We start from the raw sequence: 12,668 nt of genomic DNA on the forward strand, positions 1-12,668 counted from the left end.
AACCTATAGTCCAAAGGAAGGAATAAAACATTTTTCCTTAGGCTACTAGCAGACATCTGTTCTCCCTCTTCTTCCTATACAGTCACTGAACAGGAAGAAGTACATTTAACCTTCTCTCCGTCTCCTCTCCACCTCTCCATACCAGGGCTCCATCATTTCTTTCTCTAACACTCTGGACAAAATATTGGTTAATAGGACCTGGAATGGGCATCAGGAAGGGGCATCTGATCTTCAGGGCCTTCAAGTTTTGCTTATAAAAGGAGGAGATAAAGAAAAGTGGTTCTGCCTGGTCCAGCCCAAACATATTGACAGGCTACTAGGGCCCAAGTCCTGTGCTGAGTCTTTTGTCTGGTTTCCATTTTCTATTACCCTAACTTGATTAGGGCCAGCTCCTCAAAGGAAGCAAGGAAGGGCCCCTATCAAGAAAGTGAGTGAAGGCGGAATAGATAACCATGCTGAGGAAGTTGTAATGGTGCTCAGACACAGAAACACAAAGCTTTGCAGGCTTGGTGTGCTTGAGAATGATACAAGGAGTTTGTTTCAATTCAAATTCCTAGGTTTCCCTAACCCCGTGAAATTTGGATTCAGTAGGTTTGGGTGGGAGTATTAGACCTCGGAATCTAGATTTTAAAGAGACACCTGATAATATTGTAAAAGGCTAGTTTTATATCCTTACCTCTCATCAAAGAATCAAGCATCCATGGCTTGAGCTCTGTGATCTAAGTCAGAGCTTCCAACTTGTGTGTGTTCCAACACTGCTTCCTATAAGTGGCCAGGGAGCCCTGGTCTAGAGGGATGACCCTTGACCTCCTTTTACCTTGCTGTGCCTTATAAATGCTATCATTTGTTTTGAGTGTCTTCATGTGAAAGCAGTTGTGAAACACTGGATAAGCAACACTATTTTAGAATCTCAAATGGGTTTACTATCTTTTGACTAACAAAGTTAATTTCAGAACTAACAGGAGTGAAGAAAAAATATAATTCAGGGTTAGTGTGGAGTGCAGGAGGGACCCCTGTTCGACATTGCCATTTGCCATCCACTCTACAAATCCAGAAAGACACAAAGTCCTGGAGACCGAGTGTGAGTGCCAGAGACGGAAGGTTTTTGTCCCCCCACCCCACCCTACATTTATAGGATGAACTTCTAACTCTCAGTGTGATAGTACTAGGAGGTGGAGTTTTGGGAGGTGATTATATCAGGAGGGGAGAGCCCTCATGAATGTGATTAGTGATCTTATAAAAGAGAATCCAAAGAGCTCCCTGGTCCCTTCCCATGTTAGAAACCAGTTAGAAGGAGCCATCTGTGAACCAGGAAGGGGCCCTCATAAGACCCTGAATCTGCTGATGTCTTGATCTTGGACTTTGTAGCCTTGAAAACTGTGAGAAATAAATTTGTATTGTTGATAAGCCACTGAGTTTCTGGTATTCTGCTACAGAAGTCTGAAAGCATTAAGACAGTGAAAACTCTATGCTGCATGTTCTTCAGTCAAGAGACCCACTCTTCTTGCATTGAATCACTGCTTCTTTTCTTTCTTCTACCATTTGGCAGCAATTCTCATTGCTCTGTGTGTGTGTGTGTGTGTGTGTGTATTTTTTGGAGACAGGATCTTCCTCTGTTGCTCAGGTTGGAATGCAATGTTGCAATCACAGCTCACTGCAGCCTTAAATGATCTGAAGTGATCTCTTCTCATTTCAGCCTCTCATGTAGTGGGCAGTACAGGCACATGGCCACCATGCCTGGCTAACTAAAAAACAATGTTTTTTTGCGATGGGGTCTCACTATGTTGCCCAGACTGCTCTTGAACTTCTGAGCTTCAGTGATCCTCCTGCCTCTGGACTAGAGGGTATTACAGATGTGAGTGATTGTGCTCGGCTGCCTTGTATTTTTAAAACATGTCATAGGATGCTGCTTGTTTCTCCAACAGAACACAGTCCATTTATCAAATGTACAGTCCTTCCAGGCACAGTGTCTATAATCCCAGATACTCAGGAGGCAGAAGTAGAAGGATTGCTTGAGCTGAGAAGTTCAAGACTAGCCTGGGCAACATAGTGAGACCCTATCTAAAAAAAGAGTAAAGTCTCCCGGCACATCTGATAAGAATTGAGAGGGTTTTTTGTTCCTTATTCTGAAAGGAGGAATTGTACCACTTTAAGGAAAGCACATGTGTTAAACTTGTCTTTGACTTCAGCACCTGGAAAGATAGAGATTAGGCATCCTCCCTCTGCTGACCAACACCTATCTCATATTTGGATGAGTTTTCTCTTGACACATCACTTCCTGCCTCCCAGGCTGCAGGCAGAGTGTGCGGTGACAGGGTGGCAGGTGTTCAGGATGCTCCCACCCTCCCTGTTCTTTGTGGTTGACTTGCCCTTTCTTGCCTGGGGTCTGCCAGGAGATTCAGAGCTACAGAGCAAAGAGCACTCGTTGCTCTAGGAGCCTGAGGCGTCATACATCTGCTCCTGATGAAGACACTGGAACTGAGGGTTGCTGGGGGAAGCTGCCCATGATTTAAGATGATCTTATGGGCAATTTAGTTAAACCTGCTGTGTCACGTTGTTTCAGGGCAGGAAGATGAATGTAATTCTTAGTGATTGAATCAGCTAGCTTTCGAAAGAGGAGGAGCCAGAGAGAGTTACCTCCCTGGGAAACTTGATAGATGAAAAATGACCCAAAGATGTCCTTGGTTAAGTATTCAGTTTGATAGGCACAAGGTACTGAAAACCTCTTCATATTTACAATAATTTACTTAAGATTTCTGCTAAAACTCCCTGCCATTTCCCCAGCAAACAGAGGATGGGGTCTGGGTTTTATATATTGCTATTTTTTACCCCCATGCTTTTCTTTGAATATAAATTATCAATTATTTGTAATAACACAAATATACAATTGTGGCTTAAAAATGTACAGTTTATTTTCAGTTGACTTTTGAATATAGTTTTGTATTTACATATGAAAATGTGTTTCATACTTTGAGAATTCATGTTTAGCGAAATGATAAAGTCCCACTGGGCAGCTCTCCTTCAGCAAGTGTTGGAAGGCTGCTCAGGTCCTGTCTAACTCCTTTCATCGGCTCTTATCTATAATCCATGATGTACTGAGATTCAACAGTATCAACCTTCAGACATTTTGGCTAGTAGGAGAGAGAAAGTTAAGTGTTTGCATTTCTTTCTTTCTTTTTTTTTTTTTTTTGATGAGGTGAATGGAAGTTGCAAACACTATAATGCAGCATACTAGGTGTCCTGAGCAGGCACGGCATTGCAGAAAGACCATAGAAATTGGTATCACAAGATATGGGTTTGAGTCCTGCTACTTAACAGTAGAGCCTTATGCAAGCTATTTAGTCTTTCTCAGCATTAGACCTTCCTCAGTAAGGGTTATCATTGCCAGCACCCTGCTTATCCTATGGGATAGTTATGAAGATCAAATGAGATGGTAGATATGAAAGCATTTAGTAAACTGCAATGTCTCCCTTTCAAGCAGTCTAGGGCTCTGGCACTAAACAAGCATCTCGGGTTGAGAATGTGGTAACTGTCACAGAGATTGAGTGTGAGATTTCCTGTTCACAAAGAGACTACCTGAAATAATTGCAAATGAACTCTCAGTGGACTTTCAAAAATTTCTCTTCAAGCTGAAACAGTGTGAAAAGGAGGTATCAGAACAGATATCCTCATGCCAAAATGAAGAGAACCTGGAATAGAGGCTCAAGCTGGCAGGGTCACCATTGAGCCACTGACATTACCTGGTTGCAGACCTTGTCTTTTTCTTCCCTCTGTATCTCCCTGGGTGATCTCATTCAGTCCCACGATGTTAAAAGCTGTCTATATGCTTGAAGATACTGAAAGTTATAGCTCCAAAGTGGAACTTTCTCTGAGTTTAATGATATGAAATGGGGTCTGCCCACCTGGTGCAATAATACCAGATATCCACACAGAAGGTTGCAGTGGGAGAAATGGAAGGCATTTATTTTCAGGGTACCAAGCAAGGAGGATTAAGCAGCTAATGCTTAAGTCCTGACCTCCCCAGTAGCTTACAGGTAATGGTCTTTAAAAAGTGGGAGTAAATTTCAGGAAAGCAGAAGTTACAGGCAAAATTTTAGATCAATACATCAAGGTTACACATTGGTTTTGGCCTAAAAGGGCAGGATATTTTGAAGTGGAGGCTTACAGACCATAGTCATATTCAAAGATGTTCTGAATTGCAATTGGTTAAGGAAGGAAAGCTTTATTTTAAAATTTGGGGTCCGCAGAAAAGAATGTTAGCTCTGTTTTGTGAGTATAATTTCCTCCAGGACCCTCAGGAAGACATTTAGAACACAGAATGGTGGTCAGAGTTCAGTTTCCAGTTCCCCCTTCTCTGAGGTCCACATACCAGCAGAACTGAAGTTGGTAGGAATGGAGATCTGAAGTTGGTGAGAATTGGGGTTTCTGAAAACAACTCAGAGACATGCGTTGTGGGGTTATCTCTGGTTTCTATAAGAAACCAGCTATCCCGTAATTCTAGCTTCATTGGCTATTGTTTTAAGCTACTATTACTTCCTTGCTTAACTAGTTGTTCATTTACTTCTCAGAGCTAGCTAGGTGCCTGGAGTTTCCCTTGAAGAAACTCAAGACTTTCCTTTATTTCCATGCTTGGAGTCCCACAGGCCCATAAGGGGAGGTCCTGGCTCCTTCTCATGAGCTCCAAATGTACATCCAATTAAATTTTCAGTGTTATCACATGGATGTATGATAGGCATTAGAAAATTAACATGGCCTACACTGAGCTACTATCTGCTCCTCAAATCTACTTCCTATCAAACCTTATTTATCTCAGTGGATGGCATTACCATTCACCCAGTGGTTCAGGTGCAAATCATGAAAAACATTCATGCTGGACTCTGTATGGAAGTCTACCAAGTGTTCAAATCCCAGGTCCGCTGCTTATTAGTTCGGTGACTTTGGATCAGTTACTTAATGTTTCTGTACTTCAGTTTCCTTAACTATAAATGGGCATAATCTATGTCTCCATTTTTAACATGTAAAATTAGGATAATAATAGTACCTATTTCTTTGAAATTTTGTGAAGTTTAAATGTAAAGCCCTCAATTTAGTGCCTAGCGCATCGTAAGTTCTATGAAAAGGTTTGCTGCTATTGTTATGATTTTCCCATGCCACCTAAATTTCACTAGTAAATGTTGTCAGCTCTGCTTCCAAAATATACCCTAAGTCTGGCCACTTATCACTATACCATTATCACAGCCCCTGTCCAGACTGCAATTCCTTCTCTGCTAAAGTCCTGGATACTTCCTAACTTATTTCCTGCCCCACTTTCTCTCTGTTACTACAGAGCAGCCAGCATCTGGGCTCCTCACCAGGCCTGCTGAGTCACAGCCACTCAGGTCCTGACTCCTTTCCCATCTCATGTCTTCTCTCTACCTCATTCAGAATGAACTAGCGTACCATGATTGCTCTTGTGCCAATTATTTCTCAACTCAGTTGTCACCCCTTCCAAGAGATCTTCCTGTGCCTCCACAGAGAAGCCCCCCTCACCAGTCATTGCCTGCCATTGTAATTCCATCTGGGTTTATTCCTAGCTCTTAGCAGGATCTGAGTTCTAGCAATGGACAGGTCTAAGGCTTCCTGTTCATCTTCCCATGAAATGTCAGATGAGAGCCTGTGTGTTTTGTTGCTATGTCCTGACAATCTTGAACTTTACCTGATTCCTATGATCCTGAAAGTCAGCAAAAGTTGAGAAATCCCTTTACCCTTTGTGTCCTGGGAAACAGCTTACTTTAAAAGAACCATCCTTTCCCATCCTTACCTTTGATAAGATTCACAGATGACCTCCCTTGTTTACTTGTGACAATGCCAGACACAAACCCTCCAAATTTTTTTTTCCTCCCTCATAAATGCATAGCTGAACTGCTTTCCCCCGCTGGCCAGTCCTCACTGATCAATTGGAACAAAATGCTTGTTAACCAGATTTGGTTAATATCCTTTTCTTCCCCCAGGCCAAAGAACTTTGGCTCACATTCAGCTTGAGCCAGCAGACAGCCCCAGGTGAGACTAGGTTGGCCTCAGGGTAAAACATTCTTGGACCTACTATCCAATCATGTCACCCTTTCATCTTATTTCTCCACATCTATTTGAATCCTATTGAAATCCTTTTTCATCCTATTTCTCTACACATGTTTTTCCTAGTCTTTTTGCTCCTTTCTATAAAAGAGAAGCCATTTTTGCATAACACTTGAGATGATTGCAGATCAGTGCTCCCCCCATGGCAATAACTTCCCTCACCCTATGCAATAGTTCTTTTCCCCTCTTGCAATAATCTTTTCAAATAAAGTCTCTCTTTAATAAATCCAGATTTTTTTTTTTTATTTGACAGTCCTCAGTATCTAAAAGATGCCTGGCTCATCATAGATGTCTAATGGATATTTGTTCTGGACTAAAAATAGATTGCTATTTGGGATTCTAGCCAAAATATTGTAGCTCTTTTGTGTCAACCCGTATGCCTGGTGAATCCCAATGCTCACTGATGAAATCCCAACACTGTGGAGTCACACAGAGGCAGTTGCACTTTGAACTGGCTACAGGGTGCAGAGACAGAATCTCAGGAGAGACAAGGAGTTCAGGCCCAGAATGGGTGCCTGAGGGTAGAAATAAAATTGCCATTAACCCATTATCTCATTTCACTTTATTCACTTGCAGAAAGAAATGCATGTTCTGATCATCTGGAGATTTTACTTTCCTTGTTGCCCACTCACTCCTTCGCAGCATCCCACCAGCGAGAAAGATAAGAGTAGTGTGGCAGCATGTCTTCGTATTTATGGAGACTCAATATCTGTGTAATCGAATGGTATGATTATCATTATTTTTAAAGTTTTTCATTTTTCTATTAGGTATTCAGAATTTTATAAATCTTGTATCTAAATTTATGTTGCGTTCCTGGCTGTACTTAAAAATTAAGACCCACAAAAACAAAATAGAATATAATAAAATAAGCCATAAATACATTCTCCATCTCCAATACATACATGCATCTATATCTGTCCACTATTTTTAAAGCTTTCTTTGTTTTAGATCAGTCACATTTAGCCTCTGTTTTTTGAGCATGGAGTAGTTAGCTGACTATAATTTTATAGGAAAAATTATCTTCGGCCTTGAAAGACAGACCCATTCATATTTCCCATATCCTGCTTAAACAGCTGTGATTTAAAAAGCAAACAAGTTTCCATACCAGTTTTGATTTTCCTATTCTTGTGACTAATCTAAGCATCCTTCTCAACTGCAAATATATTAAATGATAATCATGACTGAGGTACATAGCTAATTTGGGTTTATTGCCTGTTTATATGTATAACAAATGTAAACTTTCAAAGTTAGCATCATTATGTTTCAAGACTCATAAAATATGCTTTAATTTATTGTAACTATATTGTCATTTTGAGTTAATTTATTTAGGGAAATTCAGCTCACTGCTATTAAGAAATCTTTTTCAAAGCCGAGCATGAAAGAAGGCATTAATTAACTCTTTATTGATAGATTGATCAGAGGAGGAGACTTTGCCATTCATGGACCCTGCTGGTTACTCAACAAAATATAAAAGTCTTGATGCCAGCTGTGTGGGGATAAGAGAGTCATTCTGAATATGTAAGTTTCAGAAATGGTAAATTATTCTGGCTAAAAATTCTTAAAAATAACATTCAGAATATTTTAAACATTTCTCATGGTATTAGGCAATCAACAATAATTTATTGAACACCTTCACTGTGCCCAGCATTGTGCTGTGAGTCATTGGGCGATTAAAAGATGCTGTAATATTCATTCTTTCAGTGCTATTTTAGGGAATCTATTTCATTTTGTTGCCATCTGCTTGGACTACATTAAATATTTTTTGACTTTTTACATTCCCTGCATTGATGCTGAATGTACTCACTTATTCTAGTGGAAATTAGCTCTATTTCCCTGAGCTTAAATTTTCTTGATAGTTATTGATAAGGCCATTTCTCTACCCCAGTGAATCACTTAACCAAGGACATACTTAATTCCTTTGAACTTTTATCTTGTTGCTTTCTTCTCCCCCTGCATCTTAACCAAATTCTGATTAGTGAGTTCATTACCATTTGTACCTTACGTCTTTAAACATGTAGCGAATCTGAGATATTTTCAACAAATCAGGAAAATTGCTACTTCTCTCTTTCATCACACCGAGATTGATTTTCAGGTCCCCAAAATTCATCTTCATTTTGAGGATACATCATGGCAAAGGAGCACACAATCACAGTTATTTTTAAATTTGAGTAGCTTAAAACTGATTTAAAACACATCCTTTTTTGTTTAGATAGAGTTACTTGAAATTTGGTGCTACTTTCTTAAATTTATTAACACTTGTAGTTTCTTATGTCTTCATAATTCATATTACAACTCTGTCCATTTCTCCAAGTACAAATAGGGTTGTCAGACGGCTTTAAAGACTGCAATCATTGAGCAATACATAAAGAGTCCAACTGAATAAATACTTTATGGAATGGCTCTCTGGTGATGCAAAGAATTAATGAAGTTTTTAAAGGTGCCCAATTTGCAATCAGGAATATAAATTGCTCAGATGCTGGGAAATTTTGACTTCAAGCCAAAACTTAAAAAAAGAAAGAAAGACAAAAGGCTATAAATTATTATAATTGGAGTGGAAGAAAAATATTGTCTAACCCAGTGATTGCAAACAGGAGACCTCTAGGCTTGGCCTGGCCTACAGATTGCTTTTATTTTTAATTTCAGTTTTTATTTTGAATGCCTTTAAGAAATGCAAACTGGTCTTCAGTCTACCACATTCCCCACCATCGTTGCTGCCTTATTCCTGACCCCATTTATGAATTTCTGCTACCTGCCTGGCACCCAGATGCATTTAAATCTTGGCCTAGTTTTTATCGATAAGGAAATGAGAAAACTGTGAGTTAAGTAATTTATTCAAGGTAACTGATTAGCAATCTGTTTCACACACAGTTTACTTCCCAAATATCCTGATTACCCATCTTGCATCCTTTCCACTGCATATGTGGTTGTATTTATTGGAGAGATTAAAGTCCGAACCAACTAAAAATTTAGGTCGTTAATATAACATTTCATACATTTGTGAAACAACAAAAGTATGTTGGAAGAAGTAGTGAAAAGGAAGATTAATTCAAGAGGTTGAAGAATTTGACTGGGCTAAGGGAGAAAGTTGAGTTTTGATCTTGAGTTCCATCCCCGACACAGGCTAAATTTATAGCTCATTTTGCACAATGAAGAAAATAACCAATAAAAACCAGTTTGATTATAGCATTTCCCTCTATAAGCTTAAAGTTAGTCTCTCAAAGGTCTTACCTTTACAGTGCCATCAATCCCTCAAAAGAACAAATCACTGAATTCAAATAAATAAAACCCTATGACAGGTTTAGAAATTATTCTCTCTTAGCTATCATGTTGATCGTGCAAAATTTCTTTACGTCAACAGGACTTCATTTTAAAAAGATCATATGGTTTTGCATAAGAGGCAGTGGTATTTCTTAATTTAAGTTGCCATTAATATGGTTAATCGTGAGTCACTGCTGCACAATCTAAGCATAAAAGGGAAAAAAAAGGTTTAGTTTGTGAAATTCTGGATTTCTTGCACTTTCTGACTCAGAGCTGAACATCCATTAAGAAAACTATGCTCGGGATTTTCTAAGATACTTGGATTAAGCCATTAGCAATCAGCAGGGAAGGTGTCCACAAACTGAAGGACAAAATCCAGATTGGTAATTAGAAAACACTCTCCCGTCATTCTTGGTCCAATCAGTTGCCATCAATATTCACTCACATTAGTTTACACTCTATTTTCAATTTCTTCCCTTCACTTGTTATTTCTTAGTCCCTGTGTGGTCAATGAACTTGGAATATCTTCTTCTTTTCCCTTTTGCTTGTCCTGGTTTTTCTCTTCTAGGGATAATCCCAAACAGTCCCAGCGGGAGGTGTATATGAGTTAGAAGGGTTGCTCAAGAAATCCTTGCATTCATGCACCAGTAAAATTGTACTTCTGGCAATATTCTCTTGTTTGTTTTCGGATCTTAATTAAACTAGACTCAGTTTTTAAACTTCCTCAGTGCTCCACAGCATTTTTCCGCAGCTAGCACTTATCAGATTGCACTATAATTATTTGCTCACATATTCAGCTCCTTCCTTTGACTCTACACACCTCAAGGACAAATGATTATGTCTTAATCAGATGTGCATTCCTAGCACTTAACACAGTAAGTATTCTATTACTAAAAGAAAAAAAAAATGAATAAAATGATACAAGATAATAGGTGTTTATTAAAAGTCTTACTTTTTTGTTTTTAAAAATTCAAATATTAGTTATTATATAAAAACAGAAAAGTGACCTAATGGCTGAACTGGAAGAGTCAGGGAGGACAAGTTATGTATGGGATGGTGCCCTCAAAGGAAGGGAAGCTGACTTCAGTCTAATGTCCCAAATAGATCCCAGCACAGTGGCTACTATTTTTCTCTCTGTCAAATTCTTCTTTTGATGCCTTGTTCCTTACCCTTTTAATACCTCTTGATGTTTAGGAGAACTGTTGCTCCTACTGGTAAATTCTTTATCAATACCTTTTTATTTTATAGCTGTTGACCTACTCAGTCTGATTGAAGTCAAGTCTTGCTGACTCAGGAGCCACATTCTCTCTTTCTCTCCAATGATATAGCACTTAATATACCAGGTATGTTCTAAGCACCAAGCACTACCTTTAGGCTGAAGAATGAAGCTTTTGCCCCGACCCTGTGCATACCATTTCCCTAGAATGAGGAGCTCATGGTGCACAGCTCATGGATATCTGTAGTCTATACCACACTCCCATGTTCCAAGTACCAGGACACAAGGATCTTCTGCACAAATGGTACCCAAACCTGCATTCAGGGCTTGTGTGGACCTCTGCATAAGGTCCTGCTTCCTGAGGGTGCCTGAGCCACTGGTTTGGAGTGAGGTCAGATGAGCTTTGTTGTGTATGATGTCTGTACACAGATGTGAAGCCCCCAACGATGCAGGACGAAGACAGAGGTGAAGATAGAAAGGATGGTCTATGGGTGAGTATGGGGGAGGCTCTCTTTTTACTTTATTACTACTTTCAGCTCCCTTAAATATTCAAGCTAGGCCTGCTAGGTGCTTTCTATATATGACCTTATTTGTACTTCCCAACAAATACATGGAGTGTAGGGAAGAAATAAAGTTCTTATGGGGAAAACAAGATTATAGGGAATTACTGAAGTCTCAAGTAAACTCATCCTTTCAACAAATATTTGTTGATAATAAAATCCATAGATTCTCAAATGGAATTAACCCCTGACACAAAAGACAGATTAATGAGAGAGAAACAGAAGTTTATTAGCATGTATTTGAATCCCAACTTATATATCATCTTTGACAAAGAACAGTACTTTAGAGAAGTGACAAGGCAAAAAAAAAAAAAAAAAAAAAAGGACTTTGAGTCTCTATGTGCAGCAACTTGTGCGAAGGCAAATAAATAGCAGGTAAAAGTTAGTTAGTAAAGCTTGTTAATGTAAATTCCTCTGGTATCATGTCCAGTCCTAGAAGGGGCTAAAGTTGTCTTCAATGGTTAACCTTTGTTCTTTCTGTTGGTGGTTTGGCAGGTAAGCAGGGAGTAGATAGCTATTGTCTCTGTAAATCTATGCCCTAATTTTAGGCAAATGTTGGGGACTGACAGCATTCCTGCATCTGCTTTTTTAAAATTGTCTTCAACTCAACAATCCTTCATATTTCAGGAAGATATATTCTGATCTCCCATAATAAACATAGTGGTGAGCAAAAACAGAAGGCCTCTTATCTCTTGAAACTTTTTACGTCCACTAAATAAAGATATAAAAAGACTCCAGTAAGCTAAGGAAACACTATGCCATTGAACACCTCTTTAAATAGCATAACTGTACTATAACACTAATTTCTGTTTACCAGTCTTGGATTGCTAGAAAATGTTTAGGTCCATCTTCCTCTACAATTTTAAAAGGATCCATATATGTCCTTGTTTCCTTTTTTTGAGCATTTTCCTTCCATGTCCTGTTTTCAAAGCAGATATTCAAAACTTTTCCAATGTTATAACTGCTAGTGTTAATAACACAAACTAATTTGGGCATATGTGTTAGTGAATGTCATCAGGGATTAATGTGTGTGTGTATAGGTGTAGATATAGATACAGATAAAATATATTTTTCTTCGTTAGTGAAAAAGGAGCCTTGAAATAATTGAAGGTAACCCCTTTCCTCCAATGCACACCCTCCAGTTTAGGGCTGTGCCCTTTAGAATGACTCAGTGGGTCTCCCTCAGAAGAGGTGGTTATCTTGGAATCACTGAGGGTGGCTTTGCCTTGGGACATGAGGATAGTTGTTGCCTTCCTACTCCCATGCTCCTGGGGCCTCTGAGTTGAGCTGTTGGTGAGCACTGGTGCATTGAGAGCACAAGCTTGGGACAGAGGCCACAGCAATGGATCAGGCATCTTCACTGACAGGTTGGCACCACCTGCATAGAACCAGATTACCAGAGATGGCAGGTGGCAGAGAGAGTCATTGGCTGTAGTGGGCCAATCAAACTGCAGCTCTAGCTTCTAGGGTGTGGGAGCCAGGGCCTCCCCTTTGGACGGACTTACCTTTTGAGATATGAA

This window comes from Macaca mulatta, chromosome 8 (genome assembly GCF_049350105.2).
Source record: "Macaca mulatta isolate MMU2019108-1 chromosome 8, T2T-MMU8v2.0, whole genome shotgun sequence".
Taxonomy (NCBI): domain Eukaryota; kingdom Metazoa; phylum Chordata; class Mammalia; order Primates; family Cercopithecidae; genus Macaca; species Macaca mulatta.